This window comes from Sciurus carolinensis, chromosome 19 (genome assembly GCF_902686445.1).
Source record: "Sciurus carolinensis chromosome 19, mSciCar1.2, whole genome shotgun sequence".
NCBI lineage: Eukaryota > Metazoa > Chordata > Mammalia > Rodentia > Sciuridae > Sciurus > Sciurus carolinensis.
Genome location: NC_062231.1, coordinates 12740337 through 12752897, shown reverse-complemented (window position 1 = coordinate 12752897; position 12561 = coordinate 12740337). Strand labels below are relative to the sequence as shown.

Sequence of the window (12561 nt, the reverse complement as noted above, 5' to 3'; positions counted from 1 at the left end):
TGAGCTGCCCATAGTTAACAAATTAAAGAGCTCCGCCTTCCTGGAGAAGAAGGGAAGAGGAGAGAAGCCATAGGAGGAGGCCGGAGGACTTGGCTGTGAAAGGATTTAGTTTACCCTGTAGGGGTGAGTCAGCCACGCTGATCTCTGGCGGTTCAGGAGGTTATCAAAGCCAAACACAAAGGGAACGTACCAAATGATCACATTTTGTTCATGAATGTAAAAATATGGCATAAAGAATCCTGCTATTAGTTACCATATACCAAAACAAAAACAAACGAACAAAAATCCCATAGCTGGGATAGGATCAGATATCAGAATCACCTCATTGAAAAGAGGTTCCATTTTCAAATTGTCTGGGGCCTTCCAACTAACATGGTGTTTATGACTAGAGACAGTTTGAATGTGAATCCTAACTCTAGGACTAACTGGCTGAGTGAACTTAGGGAGGTTACTTAGCCTCTCTGATTCTTGGTTTTCTCACCCACAAACGGGGCGAACAAGTACCCACCTTCCTGGCTATTGTTAGTATTAACTGGTACACTTAAAGTGCTTATAACTGAGTTAACTATTATTATAGCGCCTTAACACACCCTGCCTTTCTGTTCCCCTCTTCTCACAAGCGAACATGAGCCCCAGGCGCACAATCTTCAGCAGACATGCTAGCCATCTCAGTGCAATGTAATAACCTGGCTCTGGGGCTGAGGAGCTCAGTTGGTAGAGTGCTTGCCTGTCAATCACAAAGCCCTGGGTTCGATCCCCCGCACCGCAAAAAAAAACAAAAACAAACAAACAAAAAACCTGGCTCTGCTTTCCTGCTATTTTGCCTTTTTTCTTTAATAGCTAGTTTTCATTTATAGTAGCTAGTACTAGGGTCCCATCTTGGGTAGTAACATGAAGTTTTCTTTGAAAATTTCTTTGAAATTTTGCCAGGTGTGGTGGCGCCTGCCTGTCATCCAGCTACTCCAGAGTCTGAGGCAGGAGGATGGCAAGTCGAAGGCCGGCCTGGGCACCTCAGACCCTGAAATAAAATAAAATGAAAAGGACTGAGGACGTAGCTCAGTGGTAGAGCGACCCTGGATTCAATTGCCTGTACTGTGCGTGTGCACATACACACCCAAGCAGATATTTTAAGTAAAGAAATGAGTTAAAAAGAAAAGTTATAATATAATACTTAAAATTATAAGTATGATGTAATATTATAATTCAAATTATGTATAAAGGGAAAATACAGAGAGTTCTAGAAGGATGTTGTGGATGACTGAAGTTTAGGAAACTGCTGTTGAATGAGGCATCTACGCAGAGGTCTGCGCAGGGACACTCAGCCAAGAGCCATGCTGTGTGGCGCCCTGGGCTGGGGGAGGGGAGGCAGAGGCCATCAGCCCTGCCTGGAGCTGAGCTGGGCCGGGGACAGCAGGAAGGGGGAGATTAAAGAGGAGTTCGTGAATGCTCTTCTCACAAACCCATTTCAAACAGACACCTCTGACACGAGGTAGGACATTTCAATACAGACATGAATTTATTTAAGGAATTTTTTATTACAGATGATAATGGCCTGGCAGGTATGTGAGAACGATGTCATCTACGGGTGATGCAGGCCACAGTGGCTGCCAGTAACATGACACCATGTCTGGGATTCCCTCGGAAGCACTCCACAGTGTAAGAGTGGAAGGGATGAAGCGGGACAGGCCAACGCGGCAGCAGCGGAGGGCGGGAGAGTCACGTGTGGCCATTCGTTATACTGTTCTCTCCCTCTTTGTGTGTGTTCAGAAGGTTCCATAACCCACGTTTTTCAGGATGCAGAGTGTCACCGGGTCCATGTGCTGCGGCATCAGAGAGGATACTGTTCTTCAGAAGCATCTAGACTGTGGATTCCATCTCTGAACAGAAGGGATGCGTTTAGCAATCGGGACACCAGGACAGCCCTGGCGGGAAGTGTTATCATGGCATCCACAGCTGTGAGTTAGTTGTACCAGGCTTGGCGATTCCACCCTGCAGCTGTTGGCGCCGTCAGCTGATTGTGTTCTTGAGGAGGTATTCAACAGTCACCGTGAATAAATGGGTGCCCTGGGTTGGATCCCCAGTATGGGGGTGGGGAGTGTGGGCTTTTGACCTTTATGACAAATACAGAGGAAGTGAGGAAGGAGGAAAGATGGAAGGGAGGAGAAGGGAAGGCGGAAGATCAAGACAAGGTTCTTAAGCTGGGTGGGAGGTGCACACCTGTAATCCCAGTGACTCAGAGGCTGAGACAGAAGGATTGCAAGTTCAAGGCCAGCCTGGGCAATTTACCAAGCTTGTCTCAAAATAAAAAATAAAAAGGACTGGGGATATAGCTCAGTGGTAAATGCACCCCTGGATTCAATCCCTATTACCAAAAAAAAAAAAAAAGAAAGAAAAAAAGGCTCTTAAATTTTTTTTTTTTTTTTTGGTAATATGAAGGATGAATCCAGGGCCTCATCCTTGCTGGGCAAGTGCTCTACCCCTGAGTTACATCCCAGCCCTTTTTATTTAAGACAGGATCTCACAAAATTGCCCAGGCTGATACTGGGCATGGTGGCACATACCTGTAATCCCAGCAGCTCAGAAGGCTGAGGCAGGAGGATCACAAGTTCAAAGCCAGCGTCAGCAACAGTGAGATGCTAAGCAACTCAGTGAGTAAATAAAATACAAAATAAGAGTAGGGGTGTGGCTCAGTGGTTGAGTGCCCCTGGGTTCAATCCCCAGCACCAAAAAGAAAGAAAGAAAATAAACTGCCCAGGCTGGCCTCGAACCCGTGAACCTCATGCCTCCGTCTTCCAAGTCGCTAGGGTTACAGACCTGCACCATCACGGTGGCTTCTTTAACGGTACCCTGAGACCCAAGTGTCTGGAATGGGCTCATTTTTGTGGCACACTGCTTTCAGCCTGGGAGTTCTCTCAAGAACTCTAGGAAGTGATTCCCTCGGGGGTTGTGTCTGGGCTGAGCTCAAGACTAGGCAGTATCACAGGACAAACCTGTCCCTTGGGTGTGAGAAGTGAAAACAGCATCCAATGACAGCATGCAAGCGCGAGTGCGTGCACCTGGACTACCGTGAGCCCACTTCTCTGCCTGGAGAACGTCCCTGCTCCCCAGCACCTGGCTCTGGCCTTCCCCCTCCCACATCCCTCCTCTGCACCACAGAAGCAACAGCACACAGGAATAGTGACCATGAGGGATCGGCCACTTGATCATGGAGGCTGAGGTTTCGCCCTCTGCTGTCTGCAAACTGGATGCCAGGAAAGCTGGAGGAGGAGCACCCATGTCCAGGGACACAGGGTGGGTGTCCCTGCTCAAGCAGAGAGATGAATGTGCCCTTCCCCTGCCTTTCTGTACGGTTGGGCGTTTGATGCCTTGGATGACAATGGTGGCTGAACCTTCGTTTTTTAGTCTACAGATTCAAACCCTGATCTTGTCCAAAAACACCCCCACAGACACGCCCAGAAAGAATGTTTATTCCCTGCACACCTGTAATCCCAGCCATGCTGGAGGCAGGAGCAGGTGCAGGAGCCTCAGCAACTTGGTGAGGCCCTAAGCAACTTGGGGAGACCTTGTCTCTAGATAAAATATATTTTATAAAAATATATTTTTATAAAAAGGGCTGGGCATGTGGCTCAGTGGTAAAGCACCCCTGAGTTTAGCACCCCAGCACCAAAAATAAAAAAAGAAAGAAAGAAAAGGAGGGAAGGAAGGATGGGCGGGCTGGGTGTGGCTCAGTGGTAGAGCGCCTGCCTCCCGTGCATGAAGCCCTGGGTTCCATCTCCAGTCCTACAAAAATAAATTAATAAATAAATGCTTTAAAAAAAAAAAAAAGCATGTTTCACTACATGGCTGGGTGTCCCTCAGCCTAGTCAGGTTGACACATAAAATGAGCCTCACAGGCCCCAGGGTTCCTCCTGCCTCTGTACCTTTAGCACCATGGGTAACTATCCACGTCCCCTCTCAGATGCGAAGCTGCCCCTCACTGCAGGCTCGCCATGTGCCAGCCTTTCTGCCAAGAGCTTTGCCTTCTGGGGTGGCTGCTACTGTTTCCATTTTCTAGAGGAGGAAACACTTGCCAAGACCACACAGCCAGAGGTGACTCCTCCGCTCTGTCTCCTCACCCCATCTCTGACCAGCCTGCCTGTCTGAGTCCCGTGTTTAGCACTTAGTAAGTACCTGAAGGGACACGCTGACTCTGACCTCCCCACAGGCTGGGGGTCAGCCACCGCCTCCCAGTAACCTGCACGACTCCCAAAACGTGTGACAGACAAGAGTGCAAACTCACAACACAGGGCACCAGATGAGGCTCTGGCTTGATTCTGACAGAGAGTGGGGTCCAGAGGGCGCAGCCCAGCACACCCACGGGAGCCGGTGACATGACTCTGGGGCAGGGGCTGCTCTTGGGGCAGAAGGTGGTCCTGCTTGAGCTGTGACCATGGACCAGAACACATGACGATGATCACTGGGCAGACAAAACCCACCTTCAGACACCGATGGGGTCCCTACAGGGTGGAGGGCCCAGGAATCAGTGGGTCCTGCGCCTCATTCCAGGGGTGGAGGATGATGGAAACCTCCATTTCCTAAGTCTACAAAACACGTCCGCAGCCTTATCTTTCTTGTTTTTCTGGCTCTTCACCACCTCTGTCACTTTGGCTCCTCTGATGTCTACGGAGTGCCACCCATAGGGCCGGGCAAGGGGAAGCAGGGCGACTGCATTTAACAGCGAGGGCCAAGTGGCGACATTAGCTCTTGAATGCGGGACTCTGGCTCTAAACACCCACTTTCTTCCTATTCCTGACTCTTTTCTGGTCACAGAGGATTGGCTGGGCTGGGGACAGAGCTCAGGGTGGGGCACCTGACTCGTAGGCGAGAGGCCCTGGGTTCAACCTCCACACCACACGCATGAAGGAAAAGGTCTTCTCAGTCTGGCATGGAGACGGAAGCAGCAAGGGAAACGGAGCAGGACAGGAGTGTGGGAAAGCGGGGAGCCTCAAGGAGGAGGTGAGAGGTGGGTTTGTAAGTTGGCTGGGATTTGGTTATTTCAGTTTTTTAAGAACTTCTCCCACTCCTTGACAGCACCAATTCTTTACAGAAACTAAAATATAAGTACAGGTAGACAAGAAAAAACAAATATTTCTTGGAATTCTAAACACCAGAAATAACCACTGTTGACCGAGGGGTTTATCTCCTTTATCTTTTTTTCTATGCACAAATATTTCACTTGTTACAAATGTGGGCTATACAGGTTGCTTTAGGTGGCTCAGGGATAGGATTCCCTGGAACTTGGGGCTGATCCTTCCTGCAGCCTAGGAGAAGGAAACACTTAGATTACCAGGTTTGAGAGGGGCCACTCTTTGTCCTTAGCCATGTAGTAGACCCCAAAAATCTGCTAACACAGAAGGGCAAAACTGGGATGCTGGTCAGCTTTGTTACTGTAGTAAAACACCTGAGATAATCGTCTTAAAAAGAAGAAAGGTTTATTTTAGCTCATAGTTATGGAGGTTTGTCCATGACCGGCCCCCTTGCTCTGGGTCTCTGGCAGCACAGTGCATTGTGATGAAGTCTGTGGTGGAGGAAGCCCATTCACCTCAAGGTCAGGTGTGAAAAAGAACAAGAGAAAAAAAATGAACTCCCACAATTCCCTGTAAGCATATAACCCCAAGGACAACTTAATACCTCCCGTTAGGCCCCACTTTGTATGTGTGTGGGTGCACACTATGCTGGGGATTGAACCCAGTGACACTCTACCACTGAACTATATTCTCCACCCTTTTTTATTTTCAGACAGGGTCTTGCTACGTTTCCAGTTTGGCTTCAAACTTAGATCTTCTGGTCTCAATCTCCTGAGTACTTGTAATTACAAGCATGTGACACCAGAGGCCCTACCTCTTGAAAGTTTCCACCACTTTCCAACAGTGCCAAGTTGAAGATCAAGCTCTGTGTGTATGTGTATGTGTGTGTGTGTGTGTGTGTGTGTGTGTGTGGTGCTGGGTACTGGGGACTGAACCCAGGACCTTGTCCTTGCGAGGCAAGCTCTCTACCAACTGAGCTATAACACACAGGAGTTTGGGGGACATTCCACATTCAAACTATAGAAATTAGTAAGCCCCTTGTGACAGGCATTAAAAACCTCCGTCTTTGAACACCTTTATCTCCACCTGCCTGCCTCCTGGCCTGGGAAAGGGAGTGAGGATGTTGCTTATTAAATCCCCACGCCTAAGTCACCATATAATAGTGTGAAAATTTAGACATTTGCTGGGCATGGTGGTGCACACCTGTAATCCCAGTGAGCCGGGAGGCTGAGGAAGAGGATCCCAATTTCAAGGCCAGTCTCGGCAATTTAGTGAGATCCTGTCTGAACATAAAAGATCAAAAGGGCTAAGACCAATAAAAAGCAGAGGAAAAAACAGGGGGTGCCGGGATGTAGCTTAGTGATAGAATACCCTGGGTTCAATCCCCAGTACTGGGAGGGTTGAGGGAGAAAAGACAAAGTTAACTTTTTGTTGTTGTTTTGGTACCAGGGATTTAACTCAGGGACACTTTATCACTGTGCCACATCCCCAAATGGTTTTATTTTTATTTTTGAGATAGTCTTGTTTAGGGTCTTGTCAAGTTGCTGAGGCTGGCCTAGAACTTGAGATCCTCCTACCTCAGCCTCCCTGTCACTGGGATGAAAGGCAAGCACTACCACACTTGGTAAAAGTTGACTTTTTAAGTGAACATTCTTCTAAAACAATTTTTTAAATGTCTGCCTCATGTGACTGCATCGTAGTTTACTGGACTGGTCCCTATTTTGAATATCTAAGCTTTCTCTTGATATATATTTATATATATATATCAATCTCTTGATATATATTTATAATCCTGGGGGAGAAAAGCAACCCCTGAGAGTAAGTCTATGTGAAAGGTGGGGTTGGAAGGGCTTTGGGGCCCAGGCAGACTCAGCAGTTGACAAATGCTTTCTGTAAAAGGCCAGAGGGAGATTTTAAGCTTTGCAGGTCAGGTGGTCCCTGCTGCAACAATTCACCTCTGCAGTGTGAAAGCAGTCACAGAAAATACTCAATGCATGCGCATGGCTGCGTTCCAGGATCAGGTGGTGGGCTAAGTGTGGGCTGTGGGACTATAGTTTGCTGAACCTGAACTAGAGCAAAGGTGAGAAACAGGATATGTTGGGGAATATGCACCTGAAAGAACAAAAGATACTCTGCAATGTATGTGAAGTGTTGGGAAAATAAAAAGAGACCTTCCAGTGCCTTGAGAAGAATTAGGAGGTATTGCCAGGCACAGAGGCCATGCCTATACTCCCAGTGGCTCAGGAGGCTGAGGCAGGAGGGTGGCAAGTTCAAAGCCAGCCTCAGCAACTTAGTGAGGTACTAAGCAACTCAGTGATCGAGTGCCCCTGAGTTCAATCCCTGGTACCTAAAAAAAGAATTAGGCGGTACTAACTCTTTGCACCAGAAACTGAGTATGTTTTCTTGTCCATAGAAATAGCTGGGCACGTGGCTACCACAATACAGACTACATTTTCTGGTGCCCTAATAGTTACATGTGGTCAATGGATTTTAACAGAAGTATCTGGTGGTAGCTTCTGAGAACTTTCCTTAATATGCACAAGAATGTGACTGTTGTCTTTTTCCCCTCCTCTCTTTTTTGGACTGGGGACTGAACCCAAGGGTGCCTTACCACTGAGCTACATCCCCAGTTCCTTTTATTTATTTGTTTTGAGATAGTATCTTGCTAAGGTGCTCAGGCTGGCCTTCAATTTGTGAACCTGACTCAAAACTCCCAAGTCACTGGGATTACAGGCATGCACCACTGCACCAGGCTTCTTTCCTCTTCTTCTCAGTCCAGCTATCTGGGATGTGGATGTGATGGCAAGAGTCACAGTAGTAACATTTGACCAAGAGGTAACAGACTCTGAATGTTTGCGTACCCTCCAAATTCCTATGCCTAAAATTTAATCCCCAATATGATAGTATTGGAGGTGGGCCTTTGGGAGACTCCACATGAAAGGTGTTAGTGCCTTAATTGCCTTAACCAAATAAAGGAGACCCCACAGAACTCCCTTGCCCTTTCTGCCATCTGTTAACCAAGAAGCAGGCTCTTGGCAAGACAACAAATCTGGTACCTTGATGTAGCACTTCCCAGAGTCAAAACTGCAAAACATACCTCATTGCAAAGGGCTACTCTGCCTTAACAACTGAGATAGCTAGCAGCATTACCTAAAAAAAGGAATAGCTAGGAATAAATCTAACTAAATATATATATAAAAAAAAAATATATATATATATATATATATATATATATATAGGATCTGTAGGTGGAAAAGTATAAACTCTGAAGAAAGAAATCAAAGATGTAAATAAATGAAGAGAGAGTCTGTGTTCATGGACTGGAAGGCTCGATATGGTTAAGATGTCAATTCTTCCCCAATTGATCTATTAGTTCAATGCAATTCCAATAAAAACCCCAGCAAGCTGCTTTATAGATATCAACAAGGTTAAGAACCAAGTCAGAGGACTGACACTACCCATCTTTAAGATCTGCTATAAAACCGTAGTAATCAAGACTTTGGTAACATTTCTTTTTCTTTTTTCTTTCTTCTTTCCCACATCCGCCCCCCCAGGACTAGGCATTGAACCAGGGTGCACTCTACCACTAAATTACATCCCCAGTCCCCAAACTGCTGAGGCTGGTTGTCTTAACAGGAGTATTAGGGAGAAGAGTGTGGGACCTCAGCAGGATCAGAGACATGAAAAATTACAAAGATGTGTAATTACAAAGATTTGGTCACTGTAAATATGATCAGGCCAGCTGTCTGTTAGCTATCAGTTAAGGAAGTTAAAATCCTTTTTTGTGTGTTGATCTGGGGATGAAACCTGCAACCCCATGCATGCTAAACAAGTGCCCCACCTCTGTGCCGCCTCAAAGTTAGGATTCTATTCTTCCATAGGAATAAGGAGAGAGTCCCTATTCTTCCTACTGCATTTCTTTCTCTCTTTCTTTCTTTTTTGCCTCTGGTACTTGGGATCGAACCCAGGACCTTACACGTTAGGCAAGTACTTTACCACTGAGCTATACCCTCAGCCCTTTTCTACTACATTTCAAAGGAATGGATCACAAGTTCTTCAGAAAGACACTTCTGTGTTGTAAAAGATACATATTAGCAATGTTAAATTTTTATTTTATTTCTTATAATATGCCAACTATATTCTCTAAGAAAAATAAATCTCTCAGGATTATATAATGTTGATTTTTTTTTATTTTTACAGACTGTATTTTGATTCATTGTACACAAATGGGATACATTATTTCGTTTCTATGGTTGTGCACGATGTAGATGCATACCATTCGTGTAATCATACATGTAATTTTTAAAACTTTTTGCAGTACTGTGGATTGAACCCAAAGGTACCCTCCCACGGGTTACATCCTCAGCCCTTTTTATTATTTTGAGACAAGGCTGTGCAGAGGCTGGCCTCGAACTTGTGATCCTTCTGCTTTGACCTCCAGGCGTGAGCGCAAGCGCGTTTTTAGTAAACGAGCTAAGGCTGGGAGGTCATGAACTTACGCTCACCAGCGGGTTAGGACACGAGGTTACCATAAATTCTCATGGTAGCTTGAGATTTTTCAGGCATGCTTTTAAATGGGGTGCTGGGGTGCTCAGGATGTAGCTCTGTGATAGAGTGCTTGCCTGGTGATACCCTGGGGTCCATCCCTGGCACCGCAAATACATAAACAGGGTGCTAGGGTCATTCTAGGGTCATCTTTATGCTTCTAAAAGTCATGCTAGAGTTTGGTCAAACTCTAGCGCAGAGGCGACTTAGTCAGCTTTCCATTGCTGTCACAAAATAACTAAGATAACCAACTTAAAAAGAGGAAAAGTTCATTTGGCTCACAGTTCCAGAAGCTTCGGTCCACGGCGGCTTGGCTCAGCTGCTCGGCCTGTGGCAGCAGAAGCCATCATGACACTAGCGAACAGCAGAAGACACCAGTTCACATCAAGGTGCGGAGGAAGCAATGAGGAAGAGTGGGAGGGGCGCTTCTCAATATCCCTTTCTAAGCCACGCCCCATGACCTCACTTCCTGTCCCTAGGCCCCACCTCTTAAAGGTTCCACCATCTCCAATAGCACCACAGGTGGAGGACCAAGTCTTTAACAGGTAAGCCTTAAGGGGACACTGCCAAACCCCAGCAAGGAGTTGTTATAAACCAACTGTTTCCCACAAAAAGACATGGAGCAAATTTAAATGCATATTACTAAGTGAAGAAAACCATTTTTCTGAAAAGACCATATACTGTGCAATTTCAATTATATGACATTCTGGAAAAGGCCAAACTATGGTGATAGTAGAAAGATAAATGGATGCCGGGCACGGTGGTGCACACCTGTAATGCAAGCAACTCAGGAGGCTAAGGCAGGAGGTTCAAAAGTTGGAGGCCACACTCAATAACTTAGTGAGGCCCTAAGCAACTTAGGGAGACCCTGTCTTAAAATAAAAACTATAGAGGTTGGAATGTAGGTCATTGTTATAGCCCCCCTGAGTTCAATTCCTGGTGGAAAAAAGAGAGAGAGAAGAGGTGTGGTTGCCAGAGGCACTAGATGTCAGGTGAGTAGACGGAGCGCCAGGAATGTTTTAGGATGATGAAATCAGGATGGTAAAATACATGACTCTATGCATTTGTAAAAACCCACACAATTTTTCAGCACAAATGGTAAATCTTAACAAATTCAAATTTCATAAAAATCATTTAGCAGGTCAGGGGATTCCCGGATGGAGTGCAGAATGTGACAAAACGATCTTGCCATATTACAAACAACCTTACTGAAACGTGAAAATTTATTAGGAATACTAACAACAAACTAAGAAACTTGATAGAATAGATACACGGTAAAGCTCTGCACCATCACTTAGAAAATGCGCCTTCTTTTTCAACGTGTAAAAAGATCATCCCATAGGTCATAAATCTTAACAAATACTAAAAAACAGGGAGCCTACAGATCCAAACCATAATGACATGATTCCCAGGCTGCCAAGCCACACAGCCAGCCTACTGGTCCCTGCCAAGAAGCGGCAGTGGTGTGACGGTGTGGAGAGACGGTTGGAGCAGTGGAGCGGCAGCCTGGGTGGGTTGGAGTGGTGGAGTGGTAACCCAGGGAGGTAGAAGCGCAAGGGATGCAAACACCAGTCATGGTCACATGGAGCCTGCCATGCAGGCACAGGGAGCCAGCGCTACGGTGAGCCAAGGTCGACCTGTCTTCCTCCAGAGGCCAGGCCTGGGCACAGTACAGCACGCAATCCCAACCCACCATCTCAACCGCTCCCTTCCTGACTACAAGAGAAAATGGAAGTGGGGCAAAGGATAGAAGTTGGCACTTAAAAGAATTGACCAATAGCGTTAGTGCGTTCCAAACCCTGATTAGCATGTTTGGACCAATCGCAGTGAACCAAGTGCTATATAAACGACTCCACTAGTATACTAATGGGTTTTTGGTTATCTTCCAGATATCGCTTGCTGTTTCAATAAATTTTGCTGCATTTATCTCGTTGGCGTCTGTGGATTTCACCCAATCCACAGATCCCTGGAAGTTGGTCCGCTGTAATAGTAGAGGCCCAAACTGCAGTAAAAATCCCTAACGCTACCCCGGCATGGTGGCACATACCTGCGGTCCTAGGGGTTCTGGAGGCTGAGGCAGGTGGGTCTCGAGTTAAAAGCTAGCTTTAGCAACTTAGGTTTTAGGTAACTCAGCAATACTCTGTCTCTAAAATGTAAAAGAGGGCTGGGGATGTGGCTGAATGGTTAAGTGCCCCTGATTAAATCCCTGGTACAAAAAAAAAAGAAAGAAAGAAAGAAAAGTCATAAGACAATATCACCGGTAACCCTAGTTGCAGAGGCCTGCAGACTTCAGCTGTGGGACAAGCAGTGAAATGAGTTTCATTGCAAGACTTGTACGCCCAGCTGCCTGAGAGGCTGAGGTAGGAGGATCACAAATTCAAAGCCTCAGCAACTTAGTGAGACCCTAAACAACTTAGCAAGACCCTGTCTGAAAATAAAAAATCAAAAAGGGCTGGGGATGCGGCTCAGTGGTCAAGTGCCCCAGGGGTTCAATCCCCCCTGTTTTGTTTGTACTGGGGATGGAAGTCAGAAGCATTCTGCTGCTGAGCTGCAACCCCAGCTGATATTTTGAGACAGGGTCTCTCTAAGCTACTGAGGCTGGTCTCCAACTTGTGATCCTCCTTCCTGAGCTGCATGGCTATAAAATGAAAAAAACTGACCCTGACGTCCTGAGGGTTGAGGGTGGCAAGAGACTTGGTGTGACTGGATGTTCCCTTCCACATCCTGTCTGGTTCTGGGGCAGGCAAGCATAGGCTAGTGAAGGCCCGGGTGAGGACTGAACCAGCTTTAGCTGACAGTTTCTCTTGCTCGACTGTCTACGGATCAGAAAGCTGGGGCTCAGAGAGGTCAAGTAACTTGGCCAAGTCTGTACAGCAGGAGAAGAGAAAAAGCTGCGAGGGCAAACGGGCTCTCTGATGCCACGTCCATGACAGCGATCAGGGTCAAGGGG

General features: G+C 46.5%; 1 protein-coding gene across 1 annotated transcript in view; it reads right to left on the bottom strand.

Moving 5' to 3' along the window:
• The window catches only part of Tmem40 (transmembrane protein 40), a 48328-nt gene extending 38412 nt beyond the window's left edge, over positions 1–9916 (bottom strand). The window contains exon 1 of the mRNA XM_047535028.1: positions 9894–9916. The gene's annotated coding sequence lies outside the window, so the exon portion shown is untranslated. The remainder of the gene's footprint in view (positions 1–9893) is intronic.
• Positions 9917–12561: the final 2645 nt, after the last annotated feature.